The sequence below is a fragment of the Formica exsecta genome, unplaced genomic scaffold, assembly GCF_003651465.1.
Source record: "Formica exsecta isolate Colony F162 unplaced genomic scaffold, ASM365146v1 scaffold385, whole genome shotgun sequence".
NCBI lineage: Eukaryota > Metazoa > Arthropoda > Insecta > Hymenoptera > Formicidae > Formica > Formica exsecta.
In genome coordinates this window covers 151,887-157,856 of record NW_021851090.1, presented here as the reverse complement: position 1 = coordinate 157,856, position 5,970 = coordinate 151,887, and positions in this window count along the sequence as shown.

Genomic DNA, 5,970 nt, shown 5'->3' with positions numbered 1-5,970 from the left:
AAAAAAAAAAAAAAAAAAAAAGCAAAAAAGGAAATAACAAAAAATATTATCGCAAGATGATCGAACCAATCGATGTATTAATTCTACGTTCATATTATTTAATTCGAGATATTAACAGATTTATATCAAAAGAATTAATGGTAGCATTAAACCAACGTTGTAATTTTTTTTTTTTTTTAACGTCATTTTATAAACTGTCAGGAAACAATGTTTTCAAGGTTTAACTTCTTTTTTCTTCAGCAGCTTAAATTGTCCATTATAAGATTATAATATGATCAACAATATTGACGATGCTTAAAGTGCTGGGAGTAGCGTTGATCGTAGCAATTTTGTACGCAATATATAAGCCAATTTTTTTTATTATCTTTTGTTTCGTTTTAACAGTAAACGATATTCGAGATTCAATAGTTTCCTTATTCGATTTAAATCATCGTGTGATTACCATGCAATCAATATTACATTCGAGATACTGACAGAATCATTAATCGTATATTAATCGTATAACTGGCATTTGAAACGAGCGATAAAACCAACTTTTCTGTTTAATCCCAATCCAGAAAACGTGAGTCTAATCAAGATATAATTGAACAATTCTTTTATATGGACAATTAAGCGCTTTTATATATGAGATTTCTCCTCTATAAGTTTTATAATCTATTCGCAACTTTAAAATACAATTTAATATACAAATTCTAATCCGGTTTTTATTTCTTCCGATTAAAAGATTAATTCTCAGCATATCGCGTTAACATAATATCATTTCAATTTTCAATAGAAAATATACATGTCTTCTATCTATCAAAATATAGTCATCTCCTGTCATCCCGTGCTAGCCTATCAACCAATTACTTCCTAGCGGCGTAGATATTTTTTTTTACTCGCCTCCTCGTATGACACGCTCGCCGCAGGCATCCGAAAATCGGAATTATACCGCTTGTAGGAGCAACGCGGGAACGTGTCAGCGGGTGACCCGATCCGCAAACTCGCGAAACGCGCACCCCGCGCGATGCCTCGAACTGGGCTAGTAGTGACAGCCGGCGCTCGCGGTAGGAGTCAGACACGGCTCGGCGCGACTCGGTAGTAGTAGTCGATCGTGTACCCGTCGATGTGTGCGCGGAGGCAGTAGGCGTAGGCTTGACGTGCTCAGACCGGGAGCTAGCACATCTGCGCGATCGGCGACATACACACATACACACACACACACACACACACGCACGCGTGTATATATATTGGAAACGCGCGCGAGACGATGTAGATACAGAGCACGCGGCGCGCGCGTGTTTATATATACGTATGTGTCGCGTGTTGGTAATCGCACGCGTAGGCGTACCTACCTACCCTACGCTCGGAATCGCGCAGGTAGGCGTGACTTGGGGCGGCGCCAGGTGAAAACAACCCCTGACCTATGTTTCCTTCCCTCTCACGTTTACCCATTTTTGTTCTCATCCTCTCTCTTTCTCTCTCTCTCTCTCTCTTCTTATCTTTCCTTCTCTCACGCTCTCGGAACACACGTGTCTCCGAATTTATGTATATACCGATTTTCCCTGTCCACCCTGTCGTCGGTGTGCGTGTACCCTCGGCCAACTCGCGAGAGATCGAACCGCTGTAACCGTTGGTAATACTCCAGAGGCATCCCTCTTTCCACCCCCTTTTACGTACTTTTTTTTTGCCTTTTTCTTTCTCTTTTACTTCCTATCGTTCTCGAGAGTATGTGCGCACGTGCGTGTACAGAGGTATACTGTAAACTATAAACGGAGGGTATCTCTGTCCGATATCTCTCTTCTATTCACTTTTTTACCGCGTCTCTCTCTCTCTCCCTCCCCTATGCATCCTCGACGCGATTAAGAGATGCACTTTGACACGCGCGTGCATCCCGTCAGGTTTTCGTCCAACGTAATTTTGCGATACTCGTGAGTCTGCATCGCGCGATTTCCTTCAACAATTTTCTATCGTAATGATTTTTCTACCGCACATTTCGCAAGCCCACCGATCCACGAATGCTTTGATCACAGATCATTATTCCACATTTTTATTTCATAATTTGAAACAAAAAAATACTGGAATACGAAGATATTAGGTCAAAGTGAAAAAAAGGATTATTATTTTTTTTTCTATAAAATTCTTTTTTAAAAAAAAATTTGAAAATTTGTACTTTTTGAAAAGGTTTGAACAATCGTTTCTTTTTTGTATATATTTAAACAAAAAATATCCTGATAATTAAAAAATGAAAAAAAATTATTTTTTATTATTAGATATATCAAAACTGCGTATAAAATTTTATTTTCAACCTTATTCGCGAGAAATATATGTTAAACTTTTTATATCAACCTAATATTTTCCTTGTCGTTCTTTCGCGCACACATGTTGGTCTTTCATAAATATTACATTGATATGAATGCATCTTTCAATGTGCTTTTCGAGTTTAGTCAGTCCGCGAGGATCGATTACATTCTTTCATTGAGATCTCGCGTCTTCAGAAAGAAAAATACAATTATTAAAATTTCGACGTTGAGGAATATGAAACAAACGTTATTGAAATGATCTATTTCGATCCAATTCTACTTTGACGGGAAAATTATAGCGGAGTAAATGGATCAAAAATTTTGTCCAAATGTCTCTCGTCGTTTCTCACGTTTGCAAGGTGATTCTGTGCTCATCACGACCGGAAGAACGGCATGTTTAATATTTAAGCGATAATTTGTGTATTTTGTCGAATTTTTAACCGGATAAAAGTAACTTTGATTTTGATGATATAATGTCAGTTAATGGTGGCTGTCAAGCAAAATCAATGATTTAGGCGAAAAATTGATTCTAAATCTCGATGAACAACAATTATCGAATACTTGCAATTTCGCTGCTTGTGTGGTTGTAAATTTGAGTACGCGCTCCGCGTTATTCCAGTGTGAGTGATGTTTGCGAGGATTATACATGTAGGTGAATTTTCGTCGAAAACGCGATTATTTTACCCAGGACGACGAGTCGGGGGATAAAAATGGCGAAAAAGCAATGCTGCCTAATGCTAGCTCATGGATATGCGATGCGACCTTCGAAAATTGTACAAAACATGGATCACAGTAAAATAAGAGAGCACTCGTGCCCAATGTACAAACAATAAAGTATATATATACATATATATATATTTATATATATGTATATAATATGTATATATAGTCCTACCTAAGAAACTTTATCAACATATTCTCATCGCGCTCTAAGTTCTTTTTTTTCAGCCTAATTTTTATCATAATGTCAATAATTATGATTAGGTGTCCCCGTAGTAATAATGCCTATGCATCTTTACATAATAAACTTTGTCTTAATTACTAAATATTCATTGCCTATAGTTAATTTCAGTTTAGATTAATTCCTATTCACATATTTGTCTCTATATGCTGGTGTATACAATAACTATATATTTGTATCACTAGTCATATTCAATATATATATATATATATGTATGTTTTTTGTGTTGTATATGTGTGTATAATATATCGTAGAATATATAATATTTTTTTCTATATGTGTGTTTTATATATTTACAGAGTGTTTGCAGAGTGTTTTAGTCTATTTCACTTTCTCTCACTCACTCGCTCGCTCTGTTTCTCTCGTATTCTGATCTTTGTATTATATATTACACATTCGCCATTTTTCCTTTTTATAATATATATATATATATATATATATATATATATATACACATACATATATAATAATAAAGTTAATCCTTCTCACATACATATATATGTATTTATATTTATGTACTTATGTACTAAACTATTAAAATACTAGTATAAATATCTCTTGACATATATATAATATATATTTTTTCCATATATATATATATGTATTCATTTATTCATTTATTTATTTATATATGTATAGTATAGAGAGAGAGAGAGAGTGATCGGAGACGCGGAAACGAATGGATGTCAGTTGAAAACGATATACATAGCATCGATTACATGCGTTTCGACGTCTCCGCGTGGTTGTCTCTCCTCTCCTTCTCCCCTTCGCCTCTTTTTACATTTATTGCTATCGGATTCATTGCGTAGTAAGTTCTCCTGTATGTGTGTGTGTGTGTGTGTGTGTGTGTGTATATATATGTGTGTGATATATTAATTTTCATTGTATTCGCCTACGTTCCTTTTTTTTCCCTTTTCCCCTTACTCGCTCACGGCGCTGCGGCGGTTTTATAGAAGAGAAGATGTTGAGCGAAGCTAGCGAATCGTCGAAATTAGCCGCTCGCGCGCGACGCGATCGCATCGTTTCACGCTTCTCTGACAAAAGTGCGCAACAGTTTTGAGTTTGCTTAGGTAATTAATCGCGATATCAATTAGAGAGTAAGGATCCTATAAGAACGAGGGAACGCGTGAAGCACCGGACGATCCGCGGTATGCCTTTTGTGCGATCAAGCGTGTAACCTTGGAAATTTGTGAAAGAGAGGCTTTTAGAGGCTTAAAATTATATATCAGTCCGAATAACGATATCCTCCCCATCTGCACGCTCCCTCTACAAATCTCGTTGTGTGCAATATCGTTTTTATTCTCAAATTTCGAAACTCGCGTGTAACTTTTTCTCTCCCTATATATTCGCGCGAGGGATCAAATATATTTATTATCGCATTTACAATTATTCGATCGGATCGAATTTCATAAAAAGTTTTAAATAACAACTTCTCACTAATTAACAGCGAATCTTCTTCTTTTGTATCTAATAAAATTTAAATTTGCGATCCCCGAAACACCAATAGAGTAGATCGTGCAGATAAATCGCGACAGTCTTTCTTGCGCGACACCGGCAACATGTAAGAAGGACCCTCTTTTCCCCAATTCAGTCAGTCTCCTAGTAGTTAGAATCTAAAATATATATCGAGCGCGTTTTTTTTTTTTTTATATTAAATCTAGAATTAAAATGTGCCAATTTTTGTCTCTCGATCGCTACATTGCATCTATCTTGTCGATCACTCGATCTTCTCTTCCATGAGCAACTACTACGACAAGCTATTTGCTCGTCATCACTTATCGATCTCTTCTCCTCTCAATTACGTTAATCTTAAATATTTATTACTATTGTTCTGTCTCGCGCACTTCTCTCCCCATTTTAACAATAATAATTATCGGCTCGGGTCAAAGGTTGAGGGCGTCTTTTTCAATTTTAGGATTACATTCCTAAGTCTGTATCGAAACGTTTTCGATTCTACAATTTTTTTTCCTGTATATATTCGCCAATTAAAATATATCTTCAAGAGTATAATTTTTATTCTTATTAAAACTGATCGCAATTAGCGAAAATATCATCGGGAGTTTATTCGATAATCAGATCAATATAATTAGACGGATAAACATTGAGCGAAATTAAAGCGGCAGCTCTTGTCGGGAATAGTTTGTAAATTTGCACTTACAAGATGTACAAATTTATTACAGTGTTTCGTCGATATAACCGATAAAGAGCTCCGGGCGCCGCGTTTGCCTTTCGCATTGGATACTCGAACATCCGGCTAGCGGGATTAATCGATAATTTCAATTTTACGCGTTAAGCATAAGCTCTCATCCCCTGACCTGGTTTCAGGTTCGTGCAGACTGCCCGCTTGTCATCGCCGTGTGAGTGCATTCGCGTAACAATACAGTCGTTGGAAACATATAAAGGAAGGCATCAACGAGTATGAGCGCCTCTATACTGACACGCAACTTCTTCTATATGTACAGGAGCGATTAACGCGTCTCTATATAATGTCTGCCTAAAAACACGCGGTGATGGGAGATCGTTTGTTGAACTTTTACGTTCCCCCTTCCTTCCCCCGATCGGGGAGGGGGAGGGTGCTAAAATATATATCGAGCGCGTTTTTTTTTTTTATATTAAATCTAGAATTAAAATGTGCCAATTTTTGTCTCTCGATCGCTACATTGCATCTATCTTGTCGATCACTCGATCTTCTCTTCCATGAGCAACTACTACGACAAGCTATTTGCT